The sequence below is a fragment of the Rhinoderma darwinii genome, chromosome 5, assembly GCF_050947455.1.
Source record: "Rhinoderma darwinii isolate aRhiDar2 chromosome 5, aRhiDar2.hap1, whole genome shotgun sequence".
Classification (NCBI taxonomy): Eukaryota; Metazoa; Chordata; class Amphibia; order Anura; family Rhinodermatidae; genus Rhinoderma; species Rhinoderma darwinii.
This window is the reverse complement of record NC_134691.1, coordinates 137,107,503-137,124,625: the sequence shown is the minus strand read 5'-3', so window position 1 is coordinate 137,124,625 and position 17,123 is coordinate 137,107,503. Positions and strand designations below refer to the sequence as shown.

Here is a 17,123-nt window from a genome sequence, read left to right as displayed (position 1 = left end):
GGGTGGTGACCAAAAAACAACGATTCTGGAATTGTTTTTTATTAAATTTTTTTACGGTGTTCACCAGGTGGGAAAAATAACATAATATCTTTATAGTTTGGGTCCTTATGAACGCAGAGATACCAAATATGTGTACTTTTTTTAAATGTTTTCAGTTTTTTCCTATAATAAAAGACTTATTATGGGGAAAAAAGACAGTTATTGTTTTTTTAACTTGAAAGTTTTTTACTTTTTTACATTACTTTCTTTTAATTTTTATTTTTTTGTCCCACTAGGGGGCTTGAAGGCATGAAGCCCTAATATACTGCACTACCTACATAGGGAATAACTGACAGCTCTAATAAACTGCACTAACAGCAAGCCTATTAGGCTTCACCTGCGTGCCGGGCCTAATAGGCTTCGGCAGACCAAGAGGCCATTGTTAGGCCTCCGTGGGTGCCGTTTGTTGCAATAGCAACCATCGGATGCGATCTAACCACCTAGATGCGGCGATCGCTTTAATCAAACGGATCGGAGGCTAGCTTAAGTCCTGGCCGTTACATCAGGGTTTCAGCTGGAATGAACAGCTGACACCCACGGATGATGGCGCAAGCCTGCGCCATCTACTTGGCCCTAATAGTAAGCCTTTTTGGACCCGCTTCCATGTTTGGCAGACCAGGAGGCCATTGTTAGGCCTCTAGTTGCCATAGCCACTACTGGCATCCCGGAAACCGTGGCGAAGGAGTGCCGACCGGTTAGAAACCACCTAGATGCAGCGATCGCTTTTGATAGCTGCATCTAAGGGGTTAATCGGCAGGATCCGAGGCTAGCTCTGGACCTGGCCGTTATAGCCGGATGTCCGCTGTAAAATACATCTGACACCCGCTGGTGATGGGCTCCGCTTCTGAGCCCACTCCATCACCATCACGTACAGTTACGTGAGAAGGTGCTAACACATTAGCGTTGATGACGTAACTGTATGTAATTGGGTGGGAAGGGGTTAAACTATTTATGTAACTATTTATACATTGTTCATTTTTAACGAAAACATACAAACAAGAAAAGTATTGCGCAGGATTGAGTAATTGGTGAACAACTTATCCAAAACAGGGCAACAGTCCCCACCCCTCCCATCGGTGTCACCATAAGCATGGTACACTAGGAGTACAGAAATGAGCATCTAGTTCAAGATTGCCTTATGATCTACATACGTGGAATTAATAATTTCTAATAGGTGAAACAAGTGTCTGATGGCTTAAGGGAGGTGTGGTGGTCGAAAACATTAATAAACATATAATGTTACCCTGGCATGCAAAAATTAGCACTCCGAGATCAAATTAGATCGCATTTTCTACTCTGTTATTTCCGTCACACGTTGTGTAATTGCAGCAGAATTTCCACTCAGGAAATTCTGCAGCATATTACAGAAGCAGCAAAGTGGTGGAGATTTAACAAATCTCATACACACGCTGTGGTAAAAAAAAATTAACAGAAAACACGTGCCGAAATTGACATGCGGCGCTCATTCCCAATCTGCAGCATGTCAGCATTTAACTACCCAGAATGTAATAAACAAATTGGAAACTTCTACTGTAAATTTCTACAAAAATCTACTCCTCTACCACACCTCAAAAACAGACAACACCTGTGTTCCTACATGGGTGGTCTTTTGCCACAATCAAAGGCTGCATTTTTTTTAGAAACCATTTAAAAATATATACAGTGAAGGAAATAAGTATTTGATCCCTTGCTGGTTTTGGAAGTTTGCCCACTGTCAAAGACATGAACAGTCTAGAATTTTTAGGCTAGGTTAATTTTACCAGTGAGAGATAGATTATATAAAAAAAAAACAGAAAATCACATTGTCAAAATTATATATATTTATTTGCATTGTGCACAGAGAAATAAGTATTTGATCCCTTTGGCAAATGAGACTTAATACTTGGTGGCAAAACCCTTGTTGGCAAGCACAACAGTCAGACGTTTTTTGTAGTTGATGATGAGGTTTGCACACATGTTAGATGGAATTTTGGCCCACTCCTCTTTGCAGATCATCTGTAAATCATTAAGATTTCGAGGCTGTCGCTTGACAACTTGGATCTTCAGCTCCCTCCATAAGTTTTCGATGGGATTAAGGTCTGTAGACTGGCTAGGCCACTCCATGACCTTAATGTGCTTCTTTTTGAGCCACTCCTTTGTTGCCTTGGCTGTATGTTTCGGGTCATTGTCGTGCTGGAAGACCCAGCCATGAGCCATTTTTAATGTCCTGGTGGAGGGAAGGAGGTTGTCACTCAGGATTTGACGGTACATGGCTCCATCCATTCTCCCATTGATGCGGTGAAGTAGTCCTGTGCCCTTAGCAGAGAAACACCCCCAAAACATAATGTTTCCACCTCCATGCTTGACAGTGGGGACGGTGTTCTTTGGGTCATAGGCAGCATTTCTCTTCCTCCAAAAACGGCGAGTTGAGTTAATGCCAAAGAGCTCAATTTTAGTCTCATCTGACCACAGCACCTTCTTCCAATCACTCTCAGAATCATCCAGATGTTCATTTGCAAACTTCGGACGGGCCTGTACATGTGCCTTCTTGCGCAGGGGGACCTTGCGAGCACTGCAGGATTTTAATCCATTACGGCGTAATGTGTTACCAATGTTTTTTTTGGTGACTCTGGTCCCAGCTGCCTTGAGATCATTAACAAGTTCCCCCCATGTAGTTTTCGGCTGAGCTCTCACCTTCCTCAGGATCAAGGATACCCCACGAGGTGTGATTTTGCATGGAGCCCCAGATCGATGTCGATTGACAGTCATTTTGTATGTCTTCCATTTTCTTACTATTGAACAAACAGTTGTCTCCTTCTCACCCAGCGTCTTACTTATGGTTTTGTAGCCCATTCCAGCCTTGTGCAGGTCTATGATCTTGTCCCTGACATCCTTAGAAAGCTCTTTGGTCTTGCCCATGTTGTAGAGGTTAGAGTCAGACTGATTAATTGAGTCTGTGGAGTCTTTTATACAGGTGACCATGTAAGAGCTGTCTTTAATGCAGGCACCAAGTTGATTTGGAGCGTGTAACTGGTCTGGAGGAGGCTGAACTCTTAATGGTTGGTAGGGGATCAAATACTTATTTCTCTGTGCACAATGCAAATAAATATATATATAATTTTGACTATGTGATTTTCTTTCTTTTTTTTAATATAATCTATCTCTCACTGGTAAAATTAACCTAGCCTAAAAATTCTAGACTGTTCATGACTTTGACAGTTGGCAAACTTACAAAATCAGCAAGGGATCAAATACTTATTTCCTTCACTGTATATATTTACACCACTTTTTTTTCATTCTGTCTTTTTCCTTTGAAGTCAATGTGGGAAACACTACATACATGGCAGAAAACAGAAGGGACAGAGCCTGCAGTGTTCGAAAACAAAAACCAAATATTGTCTGATTTTCAAACTCCTAGTGTGAATGACATTTTTAAAAATCACATTCTCAATCAAGTAACATTTGACGAAAAAGCTACAAAAACAGTATGCACACATATTTCTTTATTTCTTGTCAATATCATATTATCCATAGGTCAAGCTGGCATAAAAATAATTCTTCATATATTTTAAAATCTAAAACAATATTCGTTAAGTAACAATAATTCTGCACACAATTTGTTACCTTCTACTCATGACTTCAAGTGTTTTCAGGCTTGTCTAATATTTTACAATGATAAGAGGTGTAGAAGTGTATGTGTAAATGTTTTGTACCGGTATCTACCCTTTATATTATGTCCATGTCATGTAACAGAATTATGGACTAACAGGTTTCTACTTGAACCCGTACAGACATCTTTTTGTGCTGCGTTTTTTTCCCATTTCTTTTACTTACTGTTGAAGTATCTGCCATGCACCCGTTTTCTCCATAGCCTGTTTCGAATCCATCGTAATCGAGATGAAACATCCATGACCTTGTAAAATATCCTCTAACGTAACGCAATTTACAACAGGGAATATCCATTAAATATGATCCATGTTCAGAGACATTGCTTCAAAAATAATTTTTCCCCGTTTGTTTTCACACTGCAGCCATGAAACATATTTGCTGCCACCTGTGACAACCAATCTCCAGGTATCATGTCCTGTGTGAGACAGATATTTTATGCATGAAGATGCATTGTAACTTTTGATGCCATAGGCTGTCGATGATGCCCAGTCACTATGAGTCTGAATGTCTAACATACAATAAACATCCAAACCTATAAACCTGATGTAAGTTTAACAGCTAAAGTTCAGAAGAGGGAATAATTCTGTTGAACTAAATGCGGCATTGTAACACTGACCGGCATAATTTATTCATTCTACTAATGAATATTAATGGCATCCTCTAGTACACAGAACAGGTGTATGTTCTGAGGATCTGCAGAGACAGGATAGTAGTGTTAATACAACGGCCGTCACACGGATCTATATAATTCAATGTGGCCGTTCACACGGACGTTATTTCAACGGACCGTGTGAAGGGTCTGTGAGAAAATAGGACATGTCCTATTTTTTCACGCTTCACGCATCCCTCCATAGACTCTAGTCTATTGGGTTAGCGTGATACCACATCCCGCAGCGCAGAACACGGATGCACCTCGGACGTGAAAAACGTTAGTTTTTCACATCCGAGATGCGCAATGCCCGTGTGAATCTAGCTTTATGCTGGGGCTATACACTAAGGCCCCATGCACACGAACCTGTTTTTGCGTCCGCATTTCTCCCGAAAATCCACGGGAGAATTGCGGACCCATTCATTTCTATGGGCCCATACACACTATCCGTGTTTTCACAGGTCCCCGCATGTCCGCAAATTCGTGCCGCACAAACTCAGGACATGTCTTATTACGGCCCGCAAATTCGATGCGGACACACCTCCGTTTGTCAACCGCAGTTTGCGGATTTGCGCAAGTGTTGCTAGGCGACGACCGGGAATGAGTTCTGTCGTCATCCTGTTTTACCTAGGCTTTTTTTTTTATCCGCATTTTGCGGATTACATACGGATGAACTGCGGATTACATACGGATGAACTGCGGAGGACATTTCACGGAACACGGTCCTGGAATTTGCGGACCAGAAAAACACTACAGTCGTGTGCATGAGGCCTAACATTTTTTGATCCCAATAGCTGCAGTGTATAAGAATACATTGAGGCATGCGACTTTCATACTGTCACGCGACAAGATTTCAACAAAAAATACATGGTGTGAAGTTGCATGACATATGCCATGATTGTGTGCTGGCTCAGTTTTAGATATGTGTTTACTTGTAAGCCAAAAATAAAAAAAGATTAAAAAAAAAAAAGGCAAAGTCAATGAATCTTGAACTACATTCTGTGGTTCAAATAGTTTTTAGTTTATATTTGATTAACTTAGTAATAGGTAAAAAGTGTATACTGTATAGAAAAGTCTCAAAAATAAGAAACAGTAGGCATCAGCACTAGGTCAAGGCAAAATAAGTTTGTATCAAGTTTAAGACTTTTATGGGGGAATTTATCAAAACAAATCTATGTCCGTTTTCTGGCATAGAAAAGTTACATAATGCGCAAAAAATAGTTTGAAACTTTTGCTTTTTCCGCCACCCACACCACTTTAAAAAAGTGGGCAAGGCTTGGTGGAAGGGGGTGGTGTCACCCACAGACTGTCAGTTTTATTTTAATTTACGCCAGAAAATGGAGTGAGTAATAGCAAAATTTACTCCTAGCTGGCGTAGTTTTCTCTTTCTGGGGCACTGACGGACAGAAATGTGCCTAATTTATTAAGGGGTGTGTGCATCTTAATAAATCAGGTGCGTCTTACTCCAGCAGTGTTAATACTTAGACTGGTGTATGAAACACCAGTCTACGTAAATCTCCCACTAAGTCTCTTAAATTAGGATGCGTTTTCTGGAGTGTTATAAGACGACGCTTATTTGTTTTCAATCTTCGTATTACTGATAATTGTATAGATGTTGAACAGAAAGTGTTGTCAATTTTAAAAATGTCATCCCAAAGAGAGAAAACTACCAGATATTACCACCAAATATGAGTCATTGTACTGTTGGCAGATTCATAGCGCCAACAGGTGCTGAGAACTGTAGAAAAAAAACAAACAATGGAGCAGAACTGGAGTTCTGTACCACCTCGACATCAGTTTAAAATGTGTTTACTGTAATTGACAGGAAATTGAGAGCTTGTGAGTAAAGAAAGACATTTTGTCCCATTCTTGGGCAAAAAATAATTTCCCCAGTTCCCTTTCCCAGGCCAAACGGTGCTCAACAATATCATTAGTCATCCTGTCTTCTGTCAGTGATCCATAGGCTACAGATATAACATGGCATGGAGGGTCTTTATGGACACACAGGGATTCGAAGGGTGTGAGGTCCTTTGAAACGTTAGAGAATGGTGTAAGAGATCAGCAGAAACTCTGTAGTTGCCTATAAGCATAATAGGACAAACCTTCAGGGGGATCACTGCTTTCGAATTCAGACAGAGGCCTAAACCACCGGTCGGAGATTGGACTACATTCTAGATCTGGGTAGACCGAGATCTACTGAAATTAACTATCCATCAATACCTCTCTCATGGAGACAGAGTACAAGGTAGATAGCTGTTTCCTCACAGTTTCTTCCCTTGTTTAAAAGGTATTCGGGCTGGATGTACCATATCTTGTGGACCTATCCAAAGGTGTGTAGGTTTTTGGCAACGGTCACATGCTTCATTGAACCATTGTTGAATAGAGTGTGAGCTGGGGTCCCACAATACAGCATGCGAATGATCTTTGTAGCTGTGCAAAGAACTATACTGAGGTGCAGGAAGACAAGAAGCCTTGATTTCAACTAGTTAAAGGATAAAAAAAATAATAAAGAAAATGCAATGCTTAAAGAGGCTCTGTCACCAGATTTTGCAACCCCTATCTGCTATTGCAGCAGATAGGCGCTGCAATGTAGATTACAGTAACGTTTTTATTTTAAAAAAACGAGCATTTTTGGCCAAGTTATGACCATTTTTGTAGTTATGCAAATGAGGCTTGCAAAAGTCCAAGTGGGTGTGTTTAAAAGTAAAAGTCCAAGTGGGTGTGTATTATGTGCGTACATCGGGGCGTTTTTAATACTTTTACTAGCTGGGCGCTCTGATGAGAAGTAACATCCTCTTCTCTTCAGAACGCCCAGCTTGTGACAGTGCAGATCTGTGACGTCACTCACAGGTCCTGCATCGTGACGGCCACATCGGCACCAGAGGCTACAGTTGATTCTGCAGCAGCATCAGCGTTTGCAGGTAAGTCGATCTTACCTGCAAACGCTGATGCTGCTGCAGAATCAACTGTAGCCTCTGCTGCCGATGTGGCCGTCACGATGCAGGACCTGTGAGTGACGTCACAGATCTGCACTGCCAGAAGCTGGGCGTTCTGAAGAGAAGAGGATGTTACTTCTCATCAGAGCGCCCAGCTAGTACAAGTATTAAAAACGCCCCGATGTACGCACATAATACACACCCACTTGGACTTGTACTTTTAAACACACCCACTTGGACTTTTGCAAGCCTCATTTGCATAACTACAAAAATGGTCATAACTTGGCCAAAAATGCTCGTTTTTTAAAAATAAAAACGTTACTGTAATCTACATTGCAGCGCCTATCTGCTGCAATAGCAGATAGGGGTTGCAAAATCTGGTGACAGAGCCTCTTTAACTTGAAGTTCCTAGACCTAGATGAAAAACTACCACTACGGTACAAATAAACCCTCCATACTGAAAATACTTCCACCTCTGAACATGCACTCAGTCACTGCAGAGGAATAGATCTTACAGTTCTATTATAGAAAGTGAGTGATGCAAACAATTGTATCCCACCACGAGGCTAAAGGCCGTGATGTCACCGTACAAAGATAATAAACACATATTTCTGCACAGTACTAAAGATAGTGATATCACAGTAAAAGCATAGTGTATACAGCGATATCACATAACAGGAGTAATCACGAAAGTTAAGTAACATTACGCAAATACCAGTAAGTGATGTCACAGTACAATGATCATAGTCAGAGAGCAATGTCACAAAATGGGAAAAACAATAACACAGTGATGTCACACAGTACATAGATAATACTGGGAAGTCACAAGAATGGGTTATTGTACATAATTATGTCATGCGTGTAGTTATGTCACAGAGCTGGGATAATATCACAGCATTATAATACAAAGATAATACATCCCAGGTGTGATTGTAACCTCTGCAACCTTTAAAGTTTCACCCCTGCTCAGGCTCCTAAAAAAAAAAAAGGGTTTGCAATCCAATTCAATTCAACACAATTCAATGCTGATTTCCACACAATTTACTGAACATGAATACATCATAATTTATTGACTATATTAAGTATATATTTTACATTTCTATCAGGTTCAAATCTCTTTCAAATCTTTTATATAAACCTCATGTAACTGTTTCCGTGACAATCCCACAATACAGCTGTAAAGTTATCCTGCACAGCTACATGTAATACTTACAGGTATTGTTGTTGATGTCTATGTTGCTGGTCACACCTGAATGCCTTGAAAATAGATTAATTTAAATTTTTCAGGGCATATTAGTTATTTATTTAGAAAGAAGAAAACATTCAATGCTCATCTTTCATCACTTCTAAAATGACTTCCAGTTATTTGTAGCTTCCGCACAAACAATGTTTTTATTTATGTTTGAGAATGATTGGAAAATGATCATGACAGTCAGAAGCTCCTCAGGTTATCTTGCATATAGAACAGTACATGAACTGCATCTGTATCTGTATGCCTGGTGTAGGTATCTGCTGTATAGCACACTTCAGGTGTCTATTAATATAATGTCTACATATACTAGTATATGGTTTATCATGAAGCAGAATATAGGAACTGTGTAGAAAACAATAATTCTAATATATAGTCAATAGGTTTAAAAGGAATAAATCTTTTAAAAACAATTAAAGCAGATATTTCCACAGTTCCCTGCCCCATCATTTACCTTGTAGGCCATAGGCTAATTCTAGCTACCAGGTGACATCTTTCCGTGTAGGCCCAGTAGTCACTATATATATATATATATATATATATACACATACACTACCGTTCAAAAGTTTAGGGTCACTTAGAAATTTCCTTATTTTTGAAAGAAAAGCACAGTTTTTTTCAATGAAGAGAACATTAAATTAATCAGAAATACACTCTATACATTGTTAATGTGCTAAATGACTATTCTAGCCTCAAACATCTGGTTTTTAATGCAATATCTACATAGGTGTATAGAGGCCCATTTCCAGCAACCATCACTCCAGTGTTCTAATGATACATTGTGTTTTCTAACTGTGTTATAAGGCTAATGCATGATTAGAAAACACTTGAAAACCCTTGTGCAATTATGTTAGCACCGCTGTAAACAGTTTTGCTGTTTAGAGGAGCTATAAATCTGACAGTCCTTTGAGCTAGTTGAGAATCTGGAGCATTAAATTTATTTGTTTGATTAAACACTCAAAATGGCTAGAAAAAGAGAGCTTTCATGTGAAACTCGACATTCTATTCTTGTTCTTAGAAATGAAGGCTATTCCATGAGAGAAATTGCCAAGAAACTGAAGATTTCCTACAACGGTGTGTACTACTCCCTTCAGAGGACAGCACACACAGGCTCTAACCAGAGTAGAAAGAGAAGTGGGAGGCTCCGCTGCACAACTGAGCAACAAGACAAGTACATTAGAGTCTCTAGTTTGAGAAATAGACGCCTCACAGGTCCTCAATTGTCAGCTTCATTAAATAGTACCCGCAAAACGCCAGTGTCAACGTCTACAGTGAAGAGGCGACTCCGGGATGCTGGCCTTCAGGGCAGAATGGCAAAGAAAATGCCATATCTGAGACTGGCTAATGAAAGGAAAAGATTAATATGGGCAAAAGCACACAGACATTGGACAGAGGAAGATTGGAAAAAAGTGTTATGGACAGACGAATCGAAGTTTGAGGTGTTTGGATCACACAGAAGAACATTTGTGAGACGCAGAACAACTGAAAAGATGCTGGAAGAGTGCCTGACGCCATCTGTCAAGCATGGTGGAGGTAATGTGATGGTCTGGGGTTGCTTTGGTGCTGGTAAAGTGGGAGATTTGTACAAGGTAAAAGGGATTTTGAATAAGGAAGGCTATCGCTCCATTTTGCAACGCCATGTCATACCCTGTGGACAGCGCTTGATTGGAGCCAATTTCATCCTACAACAGGACAATGACCCAAAGCACACCTCCAAATCATGCAAGAACTATTTAGGGAAGAAGCAGGCAGCTGGTATTCTATCTGTAATGGAGTGGCCAGCGCAGTCACCAGATCTCAACCCCATAGAGTTGTTGTGGGAGCAGCTTGACCGTAGCAAAGTTTGAATGAGAAAATTATTTCAAATTAAAATAATTATTTCTAACCTTGTCAATGTCTTGACTATGTTTTCTAGTCATTTTGCAAATATTTATTATTTGATAAATATAAGTGTGAGTTTTCATGGAAAACACAAAATTTTCTGGGTGACCCCAAACTTTTGAACGGTAGTGTGTGTGTGTGTATATATATATATATATATATATATATATGTATATATATATATATTTTGCTAATCTCTGGGACCCCTACCTTTCAGGAAAACATGTCTCTATCTAGCCAAGAGGGGAATTGCTGTCTCTATAACTCCCAGAGACCTCAGCGGAGAGGGCCATGTCTCCTGTATGCGGTTGCAATAGATGATTCAGGTGGGGTTTGGGTCCCAGAAGTAGTAAAAAAACGCCCCGTCGGAACGAAACACAGTTTTTCCCGTTGAAATCAATGGGAAGACGTTTGGAGGCGTGCAGCCTCCATATTTTTAGCCATTTTTCGGGTCGTTTACGGGCCGAAAAACGTCTGAAACTAGGCCATGTGAACATATCCTGAGAGTCTTGCTAATAATATGTGTTCTAAACTGAAACTTTTATGGCATATCCATGGTATATCCTCTGGGACTAACCCCTATCTCCGGAATGAAGGTCACTGGATCCCCGCCACCCACGACACTGAGAATTATGGGCGAGGTGGTCGTGCAAACATACAACTCGTCCTTCAAAAAAAACTAGCCCTCATATAGCGATGTTGATGGAAAGATAGAAAAGTTTTGAAATGCAGAAATGAAAAAACAAAAAACTGCGTCCATAAGGGCCCACACTAGGTTTCATAATTAAAGGGGTTGTCCGAGAGCCCAAAAAATGAAACAAAACAATTATATGATTGGTGATGCAGTGGCGGGGAATTTAACTGGTGAGAATCGTGGTTTTTTTTTGTTTAATTTATCACAGTTGCTGTAGCTAGTTAACCCCTCAATAACTTTCCATAAGCCTTTTTACGGCAGTTATTCAAGGTACTTATGGAACAATGTCGCCTTTGCATGGTTTCCATGGCAGCCGGGTTCCTTACAAAGGCCCCCAGGTCTGCCGTCCGTGTATGCCTGTTGGCAGAGACAGTGCTTAATAGAATGAATGCCTGTCAGTTTTACACTGACAGACATAATACACATGCATTACAGAGTATTATAAAAGCGATCAAACGATCACACAGTAAAGTCCCATAGTGGGACTAAAAAAAAAAAGCTAATAGTAGAATTAAGTTACTAATAAACAAATGAAAATGTTTAAGTAAAAAAAAAATGAAAAAACAATTTTTCCCCCTTACAAATTGCTTTATTATGAATAAACCCCAAAAATTTAGAGCTACATGTAAATGGTATTGCCGCATCCGTAACGAGCCGAACAATAAAATGATTGCGTTATATAACCCCCACGGTGAACACTGTAAAAAATAAAATGAAAAACAATGCCAGAACTGCTGTTTTCTGTTCATCCTGCCTTTGAAAACATGCAGTAAAACGTGATCTAAAACGCGTAAAATGCTATTTATAAAAACTAAAAGTTGTTCTCCAAAAAATAAGCCCTCCTACAGCTACGTCGGCAGAAAAATTAAAAAAGCTATGGCTCTTAGAATATGGCAACATAAAAACAAATACTTTTTTTAAGGTAATCGTAAGAACTCACAGAATAAGGTTATTACGTTATTTATACCACACAGTTAACGGCGTAAATTTAAGATGCAAAAAGGAATGGTGAAATTTCTGTTTTTTCTCCATTACCCGCCCAAAAAGTTAATATAAGTTAACCCCTTCCTGCTTTTGGGCGTAACTATACGTCCAAATTCAAAGTGCGTTCCCGCAATAGGGCGTACAGTCACGCCCTGTAGATAAAGCGTGCACAGGAGCTGTGCGCGCTTTATCTTCAGCGGCTGTTTGCTGTCATACACAGCTACCACCGATCGCAACCATTTAACCCCTTCAATGCGGCTGTCAATGACATCCGCCGTATTGAAGTGGTTGAAAGAGGGTGCTCCCTCTATACCCCCCGGGCCCCCGTGCAATGGATCTCGGGTGGCGATAGTTGCTATGGCAACCAGGAAGCCGTTGCTAGGCTTCCTGGTTGCCCAGGTACGATAGCCTATTAGGTTCTGCCCTAGGCATGACGTAATAGGTTAACGGTCAAATGAAGAATGACCGTTACAATACACTGCACTACATAAGTAGTGCAGTGTATCGTACCGGGGATCAGAAGATCAGATCTTCAAGTCCCCAGGTCAGTGTAATAAAAAAAGTGAAAAAAGTAAAAAAAAAATGTGAAAGAAAAATAAACAAAAGTTTTAACTAATAAAAACAACAATCGCCCTGTTTCCCTGATCAACTCCTTTATTATTAGAAAAAAAATGAAAACATGAAAAAAAACTATACATAATAGGTATCGCCGCGTTCGGAACGGCCTGATCTATAAAACTATCACATTATTTTTACCGCACGGTGAACACCGTAAAATTTTTTTATAAACAACAATGACAGCATTTTATTTTTTGGTCATCTTGTCAATAAAAATGTAATAAAAAGTGATCAAACAGTTGCAAGTAATTCAGAATGGTACCAATAGAAACTACAGTTCGTCACGCATAAAACAAGCCCTCCCACAGCAATATCAACTGAAAAATAAAAAACTTATGGCTGTCAGAAAATGGCGACACTAAAACATGATTTTTTTTTAGAAAAGAGTATTTTATTGTGGGAACGTAGTGATACGTAAAAAAAAGATATAAAATTTGGTGTCGCTGTAATCGTATCGACCCGCAGAATAAAGTTAACATGTTGTTTTTACTGCACAGTGAACACTGTAAAAAATAAAAAAACAAAACCGTGCTAGCATTGCTGTTTTTTTGTTTCCTCATCTCCCAAAAAATGGAATAAATAGTGATAAAAAAAAAAAATCGCATGTACCCCAAAATGGAACCAATAAAAATTACAGCTCGTTCCACAAAAAACAAGCCCTCACACAGCTCCGTCACCGGAAAAATAACACGTTCTGACTCTCAAAACGCAATGATGCAAAATGATGCTAAATGACGGCGGAGACTAATTTTTCAGGTCCAGTAGAATTTCACTAAATACCCCACATCATCATTTGCTGGACCCCACAGGTGAACCCTTTAGGAAACTTTAGTGCCTTGTGCTGCTTATAGGGCTAGTGAAGAAGTCAAAGATTAGGCAATACTGGAGTGCAGATATTTTGTATAATACCCAATAAACCCGGCCTATGTATAAAGGTTAGGTTCAAATCCATGGATTATTCATTCACCCCATTATTACATCATCCTATTATGCCCTGATACACTCCGCCCAGCCTACATATCCCTGATGTACTCCGTCCCGCTTACATTTAGCCTGTTGTACTCCGCACATCTTACATATACCCTGATGTACTCCGCACAGTTTACATATGCCTCCACATTATAAGCTGAAATACCACTAATACACCAAGCCAAATCTGCGCTTCAAAAGCCAAATGGTAGTGTGCCCAAACGGCAAATTATGACCACATATGGAGTATTACTGTATTCTGGAGAAACCGCTTAACAATTTATCGGATGTGTGTCTACGGTGGTACAAGCTGGGCACAACACATTGGGCACTGAAATGGCATATCTGTGGAAAACGGCAATTTTCATTCTGCAACATCTATGGTTTACTCATTTTTCAAAACACTTGTGTTGTCAAAATGCTCACTACACCCCTAGATAAATTCTTTGAGGGATCTAGTTTCCTAAATGGGGTAATTTTTCTGGGGTGCCACTGTACTGGTACTATAGCTCAATGCAACATGGTGTCAAAAAACAAATCTTGTAAAATCTCCACTCCAAATACTAAATGGCTCTTCTTCCCTTTAGAGCCTTGCTGTGTGTCCAAATAGCAGTTTATGACCACATGTTGGGTATTTCCCTACTCTGAAGACGTTGCTTTACAAATGACACGGTTCTTTTTCTCCTTTATTTGTTGAGAAAATGAAAAATTTTGAACTACTACTACGTCTTATTGGAAAAAAAATGCATTTTTCATTTTCACTGCCCATTTCTAATAAAATCTATGAGACACCGGTGGGGTCAAAATACTCACTACCCCGCTAGATGAATTCCTCAATGGGTGTAGTTTGCCAAATGGAGTCACTTTTGGGTAGTTTCCACTGTATTGGTACCTAAAGGCCTTTGCAAAAGCGACATGGTGCAGAAAAACCAATCCAGCTAAATCTGCTCACCAAAAGCCAAATGGCGCTCCTTCCCTTCTGAGCCCTGATGTGTATTCATACAGTGGTTTATTACCACATATGGGGTATTTCCGTACTCTGGAGAAGTTGCTTTACAAATTTTACGGTGATTTTTCTCCTTTGATGAGAAAATGAAACATTTTGACCTAAAGCTACGTCTTAGTGGAAAAAAAATGTAATTTTTCATTTTTATTGCCCAATTCTAATGAAATCTACGAAACACCTGGGGGGTTGAAATGCTCACTACACCCCTAGTTGAATTCCTCTAGGGGTGTAGTTTCCCAAATGGAGTCACTTTTGGGGGTTTCCTTTGTTTTTGCACCACAAGACCTCTTCTAACCTGACATGGTGCCTGAAATATAATTTAAGAAAAGGAAGGCCGAAAAATCTACTAGGTGCTCCTTTGCTTCTGGGGCTTTTGTTTCAGGCCCGTAGAACACTAGGGCCACATGTGGGATATTTCTAAAAACTGCAGAATCAGGGCAATAAATATTCAGTTGTGTTTCTCTGGTAAAAACCTTCAGTATTACAGGAAAATTGAATTAATATGGAATTTCTTCAAAAAAATTAAATTTGTAAATTTCCCTTCCACTTTGCTTTAATTCCTGTAAAACGCATAAAGGGTTAAGAAACTTTCTAAATGCTGTTTTGAATGCTTTAAGGGGTGCAGTTTTTAAAATGGGGTGATTTGTGGGTGTTCCTAATATATAAGTCCCTCAAAGCTACTTCAGATCTGAACTGTTCCCTAAAAAAATAGCCTTTCGAAATTTTCTTAAATGTGAGAAATTGCTGCTAAACTTATAAGCCTTGTAACGTCCTAGAAAAATAAAATGATATTCAAAAAATGATGCCAACATCAAGTAGACATATGGGAAATGTTAACTAGTCACTATTTTGTGTGGTATAACTATCTGTCTTACAAGCAGATATATTTGATTTTAGAAAAATGCTAATTTTTGCAAATTTTCTCTAAATTTTGGTGTTTTTCACCGGAGTTGAGCAGTGAAAAGGAACAGGGGTTCCAAAAACCAGTTCTCACGTTTGGTGAGGGTCCCAGCGGTAGGGCCTGCAGCAATCAGAAAATGTTCACCTATCCTGCGGATAGGTGAAAAATTATCATTGTGGGAAAAGCCCTCTAAGGCCTAGAATAGGCTAGTCACTCATGTTAACTAAGGGTTAATTTTTTGAGCAAACCCTTGGAATCTCGAACAGCCGCTTTTAAGGGGTTAAAGGTGTATATACATTGGAGACACTTCGTGCAGTACAGTAAGAAAGAAACTACAGCATGAGTGGCTTAGATACAGTAAAAACTGCTGGTGGAATTGTTTGTACATATCTGAAGCATTGGCTATATGGTGATGTTCACGGACAAGAGTAAACTTTAAGCCCTTAAAGAGGCTCTGTCACCACATTATAAGTGCCCTATCTCCTACATAATGTGATAGGTGCTGTACTGTAGGTAACAGAAGTGTTTTTTATTTAGAAAAACAATACATTTTCACCAAGTTATGACCTTTTTTTTTAGCTTTATGCTAATGACCTTCTTAATGCCCAACTGGGCAGCTTTTTACTTTTGACAAAGTGGGCGTTGTAGAGAGAAGTGTATGACGCTGACCAATCAGTGCCATACACTTCTCTCCATTCATTTACTCAGCATAGTGATCTTGCTAGATCATGATGTGCAGTGACATACTCACACATTAACGTTACTGAAGTGTCTTGACAGTAAATAGACATCGCTTCCAGCCAGGACGTAATGTCTATTCACAATCCCAAAACTTCAGTAACGTTAATGTGTGAGCATGTCACTGCACATCATGATCTTTAAGGACGCAGCTATTTTGGGCTTTGAAGACACATCAATGTTTTTTGTTTTTTCATTACTGCGTTCCAAGGTCCATAATATTTATACATTTTTCCTGCGACCTGGCAATAAAAGGGCTGGTCTGGAAGTCTTTCTGGGAAGACACAATGTTACAGTGTATGTGTATTAGGACAGGTTTCCATCACATTTTGGCATCCTGTTAAAACGTCACGTTTTTTTATAGTGTAAAAAAAAAAAAAAACTGAGGTAAAAAAAAATATGGTGCAACAGGATGCCTACCTTGTATCATACTATTAACTAGAAATTGAATTTTACAGAAATATTGATTCAGGAGCTAGTTGCTCAACAGGACAGAAAAAAGGCTATATTCACCTCTGCATTATGGCCTTCCATTGTTCTTGTAATGACGGGGGTGGGGAGACAGACAAGTGAGCCCTAATCTACCCGCCACTCAGTCCCTGCCTACTTGCAACGACCCGCCCTAGGCGACGGGATACAACTGGGCGACGGTGCCTACACTCAATAAGTGCACGACAGATAAACAGACAAGGGTACACAAAGCTAGGGGGAGAAAGGGGCAGTTGCCCACGGCAACACCGTGAGCAACAAGAGAAGTGAACAAGCCGAGTCAAACCAGGAGAGTACGAGGTGCCAAACGCAGAGCAGGAGA

At 39.7% G+C, this 17,123-nt stretch overlaps 1 protein-coding gene across 4 annotated transcripts in view; it reads left to right on the top strand.

Annotated features, from left to right (window-relative positions):
• The window catches only part of CARMIL1 (capping protein regulator and myosin 1 linker 1), a 489,111-nt gene that overhangs the window by 93,346 nt on the left and 378,642 nt on the right, over positions 1 to 17,123 (top strand). The window lies entirely within an intron of this gene.